The sequence below is a fragment of the Mus caroli genome, unplaced genomic scaffold, assembly GCF_978045245.1.
Source record: "Mus caroli unplaced genomic scaffold, Mus_caroli_1 scaffold_2, whole genome shotgun sequence".
Lineage (NCBI taxonomy): Eukaryota > Metazoa > Chordata > Mammalia > Rodentia > Muridae > Mus > Mus caroli.
The window spans coordinates 94,463,913-94,477,278 of NW_028227257.1; the positions used below are offsets into that span (position 1 = coordinate 94,463,913).

The window sequence follows — 13,366 nt, forward strand, 5'->3', positions numbered from 1 at the left end:
CATTTAAACAGTGAGTAAGCAATGCAATTACCTTAAAACAAGTGTAGATTTTTGGTTTTTATTTTTATATTACTAAATCCATCATGAAAATATGAGATGAAGTCTGCATAGGTATTTGAACAATGGCCTTTCTGTCATTGTGTTCACAGTGGTGGTGAATATGTAAAACCACATAGCTTACTCTTCAGGCATTGCACACTCAGACAACAATGTGTTTGTCCTCCAACTATATAGGTGAAGAGCATGCATATGACATGGATTCTTTGGAGACACAGAAATATCAACATATGAACAAACGGTCAAGGAAAATTTAAGAAATATACTTTTACAGTGATAAAATTACAAACATTTAAGGTACATCTTTACTTACCAAACACAGAAAATAAGTACCTGTGGATATGCATATATCATATGTTACATAAACAAAATGGAAGAATTTATAATGTATTGGTTCAAAATAGTCCCATGATGTTCCAACAATAATGATACAGATCCAATTAAAATTGTCTTTGATTCTCAGAGGCAGAACCTTAATTTGATGTCTTGAGAAATTGATTTTCCTTTGAGGCTGAAATCTCAAACTAATTTCTATGAATAAAGCTTGACATCATGTGCATAAAATTCTCACCATAGTTAGATAAGTAGGCTGGCATAATTTTAGCCTTTTGGCTAAGATCAAGTGTACTATCTCTTCTTGCTACGTGAATATCTGTTACCTCCTCAATGTGGAAAAATATTAAATGGATTTGGGGCATTATGATATGAAAAGGGAGATTGTACCACCCAGACCACATGTAACCTGATATTGCAGTACTGCCTAAAATAATTCTGAAAAAGAATTAAATTAGGTAATTTTGATATGATAGGCAAATAGCATGAAGATCCAATTTGTTTGTTTTTACTGAGTATACTATGTGTACAATTTCTATTTCTTCTTAGCAACACAAAGTAAGATCATGGGGAAGAGGTTGTGTTGTATGAGAGAACTGAAGAAAAACATTGAGAGAAGATGCTGCAAATCCATTAAACTAGAGTAAGAGAACTCAAGTCTGGGTCATTTTGTAGAGCAGAGCTTCGGGATTTACACTAGAATTCATTGGACCTGTGGAGTTATTGTTGTCGAGACACTAAGAAACACCTGAAAAACATGATAATTCACAAACTGAATGACTTACAGCTTGATAATTGAAAAGGAAATGTAATAATAGATTCAAGAAGGTATTACAGGATATCTGCTCATTCTGTGAACTTCAAGATTGTGTTATTTACTGAAGAAAACCCAAATGTTTCTAGTTGTGTTATAGCTCACCCTTAGTACATAACTTTAATTTCTCTGGATGGATTACAGACAATACCCTTGATATACGTTTACTCCCAATCAATGAAGGTAAATTTAGCGTGAAGAAGGAAGCCACCATTTGAAAGCAGTGTGTCATTGAGTGGCAGATAAAGTGATAAATCAGAGAAAGAGTTGTCCGAATAGTATCTTTCTAACTCTCATGAGACAGGGAGAGGAAAGAGATGCTACCTAAGAGAGCAGTTCAAAGAGAAGAACAAAGGAAGGAAGTAGTTTTATTGGGAGCATTTTACAAAGACAGATTGCAGACAGAGAACAAGCTAGCTAGACACAGGTGAAGACAGAAAAAGCCAGAGAATTAGAAGGATCCAGAAGATTAGAACATATTAGCAAAATTAGTTTGAAGCCAAGCAGAGTAATTCAGTGAGAAACTGAGAGAAGCCAGATTGAATCAGTGATCTTGGAGAGGGGTTTTGAGCCAGTACCATGGAGCTGAGCCAGTCATCCAGGGCTCAGAAAGAACTAGAAATGGTGAATTTACTCAGCAGTAAGCCTTGGAGGCTAAAAACATTCTAGGCCTAAATTAAATTGTGTGGGGGCTAGAAGCTTCCAGAACTAGGCCTTGGTTACCTGAAGGAGACAGATAGTCTCCAGACAACAATTAGAGTAAGTAAATGAAAGATTCTTTTATAAGAGGCTTGAAACTATTTGACAAAGCAGTGGTAAGTGGGTGATGAAGAAGCTAAATGTTTTCCTATGCAGTTGCCTTTCATTGTGCATAAAAGTCCAAGTCAGTAAATGTGTCAAAATATAGTGTGACAATTACCGGAGAGACATCCTCAATATCCATAGGTATCCAAGTAATTTTATGAAATCAGCAATTATCTCCATATTTCTATCTAAAAATGGGTATTTTTCTCATTGTAAAATTAAAAAATTCACCTTCTGTCAGGTGAATCTTTTCCCAACCTGAGTATGAAAATCTTTCTCGACTTCCATTACAAAATTAGTACAAAATTCGATTGCTTAGTTAGATTCTAACACCCTACTGGAAATGGGGAGATTAGAGGCTACTGTTCCTAATGAGATGTCTTCAAGATTTGGTCTAAAATTGTAAATGATGAGAATACAAATAAATTGATATGGTATGATCACAGAGGAATTCTGACTCACATTCAACTTCCAGCTTCAAACAATTCCTGAACTGTTATTACTTACTTTTACGTTTCAAATTTTATCCCCTTTTTTAATTCCCCTTCCACAGAAATCCCCTATCCCATACCCCTCATCCTGCTTCTATGAGGGTGTACCCCACCCCCACCCACCAACTCCTGCCTCCCTGCTCTCACATTCCCCTACACTGGTACTTTGAGCCTTCCCGGAACCAAGGGCCTCTTCTCCCATTGATGTCCAGCAAGGCCATCCTCTGCTACCAATATGGCTGGAGACATAGATCCCTCCATGTGTACTCTTTGGTTGGTGGTTTAGACACTGGGAGCTCTGGTTGGTTGATATTGTTGTTCTTCCTATGGGGTTGCAAACCCCTTAAGTTCCTTCAGGCCTTTCTCTAACTCCTCCATGTGGGACCCTGTGATCAACTCAATGGTTGGCTGTGAGCATCCACCTCTGTATATGTCAGATTCTGGCAGAGCCTCCAGGAAACAGCTATATTAGGCTCCTTTCAGCATGCACTTTTTGGCATCCACTGTAGTGTCTGTGTTTGGTGCCTATATATGATTTGGATGCCAGGTGGAACCATTTCTGGATGGCCTTTCCTTCAGTCTCTGCTCCACACTTTGTCTCCGTATTTCCTCCTGTGAGCATTTTGTTACCTCTTCTAAGAAGGACGGAAGGACCCATACTTCAGTATGCCTTCTTCTTGAGCTTCATGTGGTCTGTGAATTTTATCTGGGGCATTCAGAGCTTTTGGGTTAATATCCACTTATCAGTAAGTGTATACCATGTGTGTTCTTTTGTGAGTGGCTTACCTCACTGAGGATGATATTTTCTAGTTCATCCATTTGCCTAAGGATTTCATTAAGTCATTGTTTTTAATTGTTGTTAATTACTCAACAATTAAATTGTAATTGTGTAAATGTACAATATTTTCTCTATCCATTGCTCTGTTGAAGGACATCTGGATTCTTTCCAGCTTCTGGCTATTATAAATAAGGCTTCTATGAACATAGTGGAGCATGGATCCTTATAACATGTTGGAGGATCTTTTGGAAATATGACCAGTAGTGGCATAGCTGGGTCTTACCAGTTTCTGTAATGATTAAGCAACTTCCTTCAAGTTGAGATAATCTTTTTTATAGCATACAGTAGCTCAATGACTCAGATATAAATTTATTTTTCTTAATAATAGACAGAAAAGATAAATGAAATAACAGTAGCTCAATAAAAGAAAAAATAGTACAGCTTAGGTATTCCTGTGGAGAAAACTCCTAAACTACAAAATTTTTAATTTTCTGAAGTTGCAATGTAAATTTATTTCTTTTTGAAAGGCAAAATGGACTTTTCTTCACCTACTTGCACTTGCCAACATCTGTTGGAACCTACTTCTTCAGGATTCTAGCTTACACAGAAGACTGGTGAAACAACTTGCCTCATGGTACTGAGCAACTACTAGATTCTTGGACTTCCTATTCACAGCTGCCCATTGTTGGGCTAGTTGAACTGCAGACTGATATAAAAGCCAATGAACTCATGTTACCAACTGAACTATATTACCAAAACAGAAGCCCAAACTGTATCATCATAAACTAATAACAAAGAAAGAACTGCTGTGCAAAGTAGTAAGCAGGTATTCCTACAAATAACTTCATGAATGTTCTTCAAAACTCCCACGGAATATTCGTGCTTTGGAGAATTTATGTTGCTGACTTCTGCTTGGAAAAATAGTTCACCAGATATGCATACAGGGAACTTATTTAACTCCTTAAAATCTGTCTAGAGGTTATGTTCTCCATATGTCTAGTATGACCAGTCCTGAATACTCATCATGTTAGGAGAGAAACCGAGTGTCTCATACTACAGCACGTATAAATACGAGAGAGATAATTTCTCTACCCAGTTGTTTAGACTCAAGTGTTGTTTGTAATGGTGACACAGAATAATTTGGAGGAAGAAGGGTTTTTCCTCGTCAGACTGCGGCAACCTCAGATTTCCAGAAGCAGATTCTAGTGACATGGAGGTGTGCTATGTATTGGATGATCCGTCTACAATGAGGAGCCAGAAATGTTTCTCCTACATTCAGGAAGTTTCCAGTGTTCTTATGAATGAGTCTGTGGTCCAGTTTCTGACTGTGTCTTTATTTTACTTCTGTCAAGCCATCTGACCCTGAATTTTCCCCAACTCCTGTCATGTCTATCCTCTAATTTAAAAATCACATTCTTGGCCTTGCCAGAGGAGTCTCCAGACACCCCCAAGGACCCGCACAGGATTCCCCACGGGATCCTAAGACATTTGGTGAGTGGAACACAGCTTCTGCTCCAATCCAATTGAGCGGGACCTGAGACTGCATTAACTAGGGAAGCAGGCAATCCGGCCTCTGCTGGGGCACAAGTCCCTTCCGGTCCACTTGAGCACTCGGGTGCCTTGCCAGTGGAGTCCCCAGACACCTGCAAGGACCTTCACAGGACTCCCCACGGGATCCTAAGACTTCTGGTGATTGGAACACAACTTCTGCCAGGAGGCAGGTTCGAACACCAGATATCTGGGCACCTTCCCTGCAAGAATAGAGCTTGCCTGCAGAGAATACTCTGACCACTGAAACTAAGGAGAGGGCCAGCCACCCAGGTCTGCTGATAGAGGCTAACAGAGTCTCCTGTGGAACAAGCTCTAATCAGAGACAACTATAACAGCTAGCTTCAGAGATTACCAGATGGCAAAAGGCAAATGTAAGAATCATATTAACAGAAATCAAGACCACTCACCATCATCAGAATGCAGCACTCCCACCCCACCTAGTCCTGGGCACCACAACACAGCCGAAAATCTAGACCCAGATTTAAAAGCATATCTCATGATGATGGTAGAGGACATCAAGAATGACTTTCATAACTCACTTAAAGAAATACAGGAGAGCACTGCTAAAGAGTTACAGGTCCTTAAAGAAAAACAGGAAAACACAACCAAACTGGTAGAAGTCCTTAAAGAAAAACAGGAAAACACATCCAAACAGGTGATGGAAATGAACAAAACCATACTAGACCTAAAAAGGGAAGTAGACACAATAAAGAAAACCCAAAGTGAGGCAATGCTGGAGATAGAAACCCTAGGAAAGAAATCTGGAACCATAGATGCAAGCATCAGCAACAGAATACAAGAGATGGAAGAGAGAATCTCAGGTGCAGAAGATTCCATAGAGAACATCAGCACAACAATCAAAGAAAATACAAAATGCAAAAGGATCCTAACTCAAAACATCCAGGAAATACATGACACAATGAGAAGACCAAACCTACGGATAATAGGAGTTGATGAGAATGAAGATTTTCAACTTAAAGGGCCAGCAAATATCTTCAACAAAATAATAGAAGAAAACTTCCCAATCCTAAAGAAAGAGATGCCCATGATCATACAAGAAGCCTACAGAATTCCAAATAGACTGGACCAGAAAAGAAACTCCTCCCGACACATAATAATCAGAACAACAAATGCACTAAATAAAGATAGAATAGTAAAAGCAGTAAGGAAGAAAGGTCAAGTAACATATAAAGCCAGTCCTATCAGAATTACACCAGACTTTTCACCAGAGACTATGAAAGCCAGAAGAGCCTAGACAGATGTTATACAGACACTAAGAGAGAACACAAATGTCATCCCAGGTTACTATACCCAGCCAAACTCTCAATTACCATAGATGGAGAAACCAAAGTATTCCACAACAAAACCAAATTCACACATTATCTTTCCACAAACCCAGCCCTTCAACGGATAATAACAGAAAAAAAAAAAAAAAAAAACAATACAAGGACAGAAATCACACCCTAGAAAAAGCAAGAAAGTAATCCCTCAACGAACCTGAAAGAAGACTGCCACAAGAACAGAATGCCACAAGAACAGTGCCTCAGCTTCCAACAAGTGCAGAGACTCCCTGCCCTATCATAGACCATACAGACAGGTTGAAGTTCAGCCCTCACAAACTAGAAGACCAGAGAGGAAACAGAAACCCATGAACAAAATACCATTTAAGAAAGACAAACCCAGAATGTGGTACCTTACCTTTAACACCTCAACTAATATGTCTAGAGGCCAGCATGAGGTTCCAAGAAACAACAGCCATGGCATATTGTCATCACCAGAACACAGCTATCCTCCTAGTCTAACACAACAGAAGCACAAGTAAAATGCCTTAAATCCAACTTTATGAAGATGGTTGAGGTCCTTAAGGCGGAAACAAATAGATTCCTTATGGAAATTCAAGAAGACTCAAACAAACAATTGGAGAAAATTAATAAAATCCTAAAAGAAAGCCATGAAAAAGCAAGTAAGAGTTGAAGGAAACAAACAAAAGAGTTAAAGACCTGAAAATGAATATAGAAGTAATAAAGAAAACACAAACTGAGGGAATTACAGAAATAGCTGAGCAAACAAAGCATCTGTGCAAGGATCACTAACAGATTACAAAAGATGGAAGAGAAAAAAAATCTCAGGAACTGAAGACACAGTGGAAGAAATAGATAGAAATGTGAAAGAAAATGTTAAATCTAAAAAGTTCCTAACACAAAACCTTCTGGAAATCAGGGACACTATGAAAAGGCCAAACCTAAGAATAATAAGAATGGAAGAAGAAGAAGATTCCCAGCTCAAAGGACCAGAAAATATTTTCAACAAAATCATAGAAATTTTTCTTATTCTAAAGAAGGAAATGGCTATAAAAGTCCAAGAAGCTTACTAAACAACAAATAGCTAGGACCAAAAAGTTTGTATCCTCACCATATGATAATTTAAAAAATCAAATACAGAAAAGGAAAGAGTATTAAAAGTTGCAAAGGAAAAGGCCAAGGAACACATAAAAGCAGACCTATCAAAATCACACCTGATTTGTCAGCAGAGACTCTAAAAGCCAGGAGGACCTGAACAGATATCTTGCAAACCCTAAGAGACTACAGATGTCAGCCCAGACTACTATAGCCTAAAAAACTTTCAACCACCATAGATGGAAAAAATAATATATCAGGGGATCCTTTTTTTGTTTTGTTTTGTTTTGTTTTGTTTTGTTTTGTTTGTTTGTTTGTTTGTTTGTTTGTTTTGGGGTTTTGTTCTTTGTTTGTTTGTTTGTTTGTTTTGTTTTTTCGAGACAGGGTTTTATCTGTGTAGCTCTGGTAACTCACTCTGTAGGCCAGGCTGGCCTGGAACTCAGTAATCCACCTGCCTCTGTTTCCCAAGTGCTGGGATTAAAGGCATGTGCCACCACTGCCTGGCATGAACACTCTTGAAAAAAAGGAACATGCATACCCAAGAGAAGTAAACATCAGGAAATAATCAAGCATGTATTCCATGTAAGTAGTTATTTACTGTAAAGTAAAGGATAACCATGTTACAAACCATAACCCCAGATAGACTAAGTAACAAGGAGGGTTCAAGTGTGGATGCCACCCTGGAAAGGAGAAGTAGAATAGATAGTGTGGGTGTTGTGAGAGTGGCTGGAGATGTGAAGATTAGGCATGAGGTGAGGAGAGGATAGAGTCAGAGAATACTAGGAGACAACTAGAATTATGAGGAAACACAAGGCCAGGTATAAACCTAGTACAATGGAAACTCCTAGGAATCTATTATGACAAGCCTAGCTACAGTTCCTTGTAGCAGGAGATATGGAGACTGAACTATCACCTATAACTAGGCACAATTTCCAGTGGAGGGGTTGGGACACCAATGCAGCGACAAAAACTTCGACATACAATTTGTCCTGCCAGCATGATGTACTGGTGTAAAGATGGAACAGAAAGTTTGGGAGTTGCTAATCAATGGCTGGTCCAGTTTGAGACCCATACCAGGAGAAGGAGCCTATTCCTATATGCCTGAAGAACAAGATTATATTCTGCTATACTTGCTTGTAGGCAGGAGTTCAGCATCATTACTATCAAAAAATACTCCATCCAACAACCGATGTGAAGGGATTCAGAGACCCACAACCATATGTTAGACCAAACTTGGGGTATCCTGTGGGAGAAAGGGAAGAAGGATTATAGAAGCCTGAAGGTTAAGGACACGACAAGCAAACCCACAGGTGGGGAAAAATGCAGACTGATAGGAGCTCACTAAGAGTGAAGTGACAATCAGGGAGTCTTCATGGGTCTAACCTAGGCCCTCTGCATATATTTTGTACTTATATAGTTTGGTGTTTTGTGGTGCTGCTAACAGAGGAATGGAGACTGTTTCTGATGCTTTTGCTTGCCTCTGTGATCCTTGTTCTCCTGCTGGGTTTCCTTGTCCAGTCTTAATATGAGGGAGGAGGGTGCCTAGTCTTATTACAATTTGATATGTCATTGTTTGGTTGATATTTCTGGGAGGCATGCACTTTATGAAGGGAAATGGAGGAGAAGTGGATGGAAAGGAAGGAACTTGGAGGAAAGGAAGGAAGGGAAACTGTGGTCCAGGTGTAATACATAAGAGAATAACAATAATAAACAAATCTGTTTTGAAAACTTACTATTATTTGATATTTGATATTATGGATACATTTTAAAATATAAAAATCATTATATATAAAATTAAAATTTTAGGATTATTTTCAAGGAAGATATAACTGATTCAATAGTAACACAATAAATTGCTAATAATGATATTTCAAATCTCCACATTAATAGACATATTTAACTACAAACACACAAAAGTAACTCATTTACTCCTCAATGACATCTTTTCTAAAGTCATTTAAATGTATAAAATGTTCCAGAAGACAATAATTTTAACAATTTTAATGTATTATTTTAAGTACATAATTCACTGATATGTAACATCTCCTGTTACCTAAGCAATGTAGTTATACCTGTGTCACTGTAGTTAGAGAACTAGATAACTTAGCTCTGAAAGGCTTTGTAATAATTCAACTGATTTTTTAGTTGAACATTTATAGTAGGAATCATAGTTCTTTCATGCTATACAACAAAATACCTGAGACTTGGTCTTTTATAAATATCAAAATTCATTCAATCATAATTCTGTACAAAGGGAGATCCAAGATCAAATGGCAAGAAAGTTAGATTTGGGGGTGGGAGTTGTAGTTCTCTCTTTAGAAGTTTATTTGAACAGTGTAACTCATAGCATAAAGTTAAAAGACAGAAATATGTCCAGTTTCCTCCAAGCCTATTGAACAGTTGCTGGGAAACCGTGGCAATATTTCATTTCTGAGGAGCTCACTTCTGTTTTTTAATTGGGTATTTTACTTATTTACATTTCAAATGTTATCCCCTTCCCCCTCCATACCATCCTGAACATGCCCTATCTCTTCTTACTCAGAAGCTAAGCAGAGTCAGGCCTGGTTAGTACTTTGATAGGAGGAGCTCACTTCTTAATATAAGAGCATACCACCTTGATTTACATATTCTTGCTAAGCCGGACATTTGTTTAGTATTACTCAGTCTATTACTTCTTCATGATTAAATTTTGAATTACTTCATTTTACCTGCAAGATAATCAATATGCTGAATCTGTGAGTTATGTTCATAAACAGAGTATTGTAGTTATGTAACATATTTTCTGGATAGAAACTGATTCATGGAGCTGAGGGGATGGTTCAGTGGATAAAGCTTTTGAAAGCATGAAGATCAAGGTTCAGATCTTGTGTGCACATAACAAGACAGTCTGAGCAGCCCACCACCAAACAGGCAAGATCAAGGATCCCTAGGGCACAGGTGCTAGCTAGATACAACCAAACTGGGAAGCAATTCAATGAGAGACACTCTCAATTAATAGAATGGAGACCTTGAGAGGAAGACACCAATTATCTCTAATACACACACACACACACACACACACACACACACACACACACACACACACACACCACACTCACACACTCACACACAGAGACAGAAACATAGAGAAACAGAGACAGACACAGAGAGATAGAGAGATAGAGAGAGGGAAAGGGAGAGAGGGGAAGGGGGAGGGGAAGGGAGAGAGAAAGAAAGAGAGAGAGAGAGAGAGAGAGAGAGAGAGAGAGAGAGAGAGAGAGAGAGAGAGAGAGAGGGAGGGAGGGAGGGAGGGAGAGATTAAGAGAGATTAAACACATTAGCAATAAATGATGTTGTAAAATGATTGCATAGGAAACCCAGGACATGTAAGGTTGGTTATGTTGTTCTACTAAAGATAGGTTAACAAGCTGATGAGTACACAGCAGGATAGCAGTCTCAAATCTTGAATTTATTCTGTTAATTTTGTTTTAGCAAAATTATTTGCTTTTTACATTAATTTTAATAGACTATAAAATAACAGTTATTATTATGAAATTTAACAAAGGCTGAGTCCAGCTTTGAGTTCACAACTTCATGATCCCTATATCTTCCCTCCTGTCTGTAGTATGAGCTTGAATAGGTTCCTGCCTGGAGGCTGACTTGTGTATCTGTCCCTGTGTATTTGTGATTCTGTGTGTCTATTTCCAACAAAAGATTTCACTCTGCTTTTACTGAACATCCCAGAAAGCATCACATGGGGAAGAAATGGATAGTTTACAGAACTTTACATGGAATTTTACAGGGGAGTAAGTCATTGGCTTCAGCTGATCCCCACTGGACCCAGACAACAAACAGCACTAGAAACACCATTGTGTATCAATATCGATTCACATCCATAATTGTTGCTTTCAACCTATATGATAGATTTTAGAAGATTGCTCTTAACCTTTATATTTGCTGCTTTCAGCAAATGATACACAAGCACTGTTCTTGGTCAGGTGCATGATGGATGTGTACACAATTTAATATTACAGCTACGTACTTGCTTTGGTTGTATAAATTAATTACATGGGAAAGCTGAAGCAAGTAAAGTTGGGTTGCTGTTGTTGCTGTTGTTGTTCTTATTCTTGTTTGTCATTCACTTAAAGACAGATTAAATGAACAGACTTAAGTACCTAGTAGGATGGCAATTCTGACTGTGAGTCTCAGCACAATTCTTGTAGAGATATTTTCATAATATTGCATCATCACAGAAAGGGGTTCACAACCATGCATATGCAGCACAGACTGTTTCTGTAGAAGGCTATCATGTTCTTAACACACATGCACATTTCTCATTTCAGATTCTTTTCTCACTGTACTTTACTTGATATCGTACAAGAAAATAGCTTTAATTCAAAACCCCATCAGGAATGAAATGTTTTAGATAATTTTAACCATCATTCACTAGATTTTACTAATTTCATTTCATCAAAATTAATTGTTTTGTCTTCATTTTTAAGTAACACGTAGAATAGTAAATTTTATTATGAAATTTGAAGCATGTATATCACTGTGATTAATATTTACCATCTATTTGATTCTCTGATTTCTACTGCCCATACTTCCTATTTCTCTGCAACCCCAACGTAATTCCCCAATACTACAATAATGTGTGTGTGTGTGTGTGTGTGTGTGTGTTAAATCCAGACTCTGAATTTGAGAAAACTGTGATATTATGATAAATTTCTTTATGACATTGGCTTAGGTTGTCTTTTTCAGAGAAATCATCGCTATATGTATGACTAATTCAGCACTTTCTTTTTTATAAAACTGAGTGATAGCAATTTTTGTTGCATTATTACTATTAGATATAAATTTTATGTATTAATCATCAATTTCAATTTATAAATAATTTTTAATAAAAATAGGCATTTACACTCTATACTCAGTTAAGTCAAAAATTACAAAATGCTTGAAACATTAGCTTTGTAAATGTTTGTATAATACAATTGAATGTTGATATAATATATTTTAGTATACCATCCTGATATGTATATATAGTATTTCTCCCACCGTTAGGAAAGTCTGTAAATACAAGATAACAAGTCTGATTTGAGATAGAAAGTGGCCATTCCATACCACTGCACCTTCCTCAGCACTGACAACCTTCTATATATATTGTAGGTAGTCATAGTATATATCAAACTGTGATGATCAAAAACATTAAAATGATTCACAGTAGAGCCAATAAAAATGTTCAGGGATTAAAATAGCTTCTGACACCAATCATGGGGACCCAAAAGGTGACAGGAAATAACTAACTTCTATGAACTGTCTTCAGACCCTGCCTACCAGTCATGGCACACATGTAATTCCCTACTCTCCATTCAGGCAAACAATACAACAAAATGAAATATTTTTTAATATACAAAAATATTTAATTCATAAATTCTGAATTCAAGAGTGTAGCCTAAATGGAAAAAAAGAAGATTTACACAAAAAGAGAGAACCATAGAATATTTTGTACATGGCTATGGTGGTTAAATGGCTTGTACAAGAGTGAAAGGAAACAAAACATATATATTAATAAAACTATGCATTAATTCTGATTCCTTGGAACTTTCTGCATTTTAAATTTTCTATGCCAAATTTAATCTGTTTTTATACAGGTCAAATGGCAATTATTAAAATGATGAATTAAATTTTCATATACATACAGACATTCTACTCATGAAAATGAATATTGATGTAGCATGAGATTTCAATATTGCCTTATAAAATTTATCAAAATATATGAATAATATGAATATGAATTTATTTATAGCTAATATAAAAGAGTACCATCTACATCATTCATAGTGTTAAATATATAGCACATAAATTTCTTCTTTAATTCATCCTAATCACCGAGCTTTTTAAAGGAGTATATAACTATGTACATTAATAAAATATAATTTAAATAGTCTACCATAACCAAACTTTTATTTAATATGAAACAGACAAATAATTCTATTTATAATATACAAAAATATAATGATAATATGAAGCCTCAGAAAAGTACACCTAACTTATTTCTTTAAAAGGAAAACCATCACGGACATCATAACCATCCTTAAAATTTCACTCACAGCAGTAGATGTACAGTGTTATCTTAGGAGACCAACATCCTCACCATCCCATC

The 13,366-nt window shown here is 36.9% G+C and overlaps 1 pseudogene; it reads left to right on the top strand.

Annotated features, from left to right (window-relative positions):
• Nucleotides 1–651: 651 nt before the first annotated feature.
• LOC115030557 (U2 spliceosomal RNA) lies at nt 652–832 on the top strand (annotated as a pseudogene).
• Nucleotides 833–13,366: the final 12,534 nt, after the last annotated feature.